Below are 675 nucleotides of genomic sequence, written 5' to 3'. Positions count from 1 at the left end.
CTAGAAAGCAAGGAAAGCAATCAAAGAATTATGAGGCCGTGCATAACCACACATACACATCAACAGTATATAATATAATATTTACATTCATGTATTTTTATCTAAAAGGGTTTCCAAGTATTCAAGTGAATTCAAACCAAATCTTTATCATGGGCCTAATATAAATAATGGTCTGAATAAAAAAAGACATGAAATTAATAGCATAAAGTTTCAGCTGCAGCCTAATTCCTTATCTCAGGAATATACTGGGAAATTCAAGTCAAAATAGGTAGGCAGGTAGTATAATGTCTGAAGAACAAGAATCACTAGCTCACTACTATATTTTGTATATATATATTTCTTAGTTCTAATTATTAATTTAAAGCAATCAGTACAATTTAAATATTAATTTAAAGCTACGGGTCCAATTGCTAATCTGAAAAAAAGTCACAATATACTCTAGCTTACAGAAAGAACAAATAGAGAAAATAGTTTTTATTGTACTTTTTTTCAAATTAAAAAAGGGGACCTACTAAGTTTAAAGGTACCTGGAAAAACACATGGGGCATATTACTTAAAAGTGTAATTACTACACTGTTCCAAAATAAGTTTACTTTCTGTTTTTTCCAACTCCGCCGGCACCTTTCGATTTGACAACCACTCTCTTCCAGTTAGCAGTCAAATCCAAAACATTTT

The sequence above is a fragment of the Grampus griseus genome, assembly GCF_964374135.1.
Source record: "Grampus griseus genome assembly, chromosome: 18".
Lineage (NCBI taxonomy): Eukaryota > Metazoa > Chordata > Mammalia > Artiodactyla > Delphinidae > Grampus > Grampus griseus.
Note: the sequence above shows the minus strand (reverse complement) of the source record.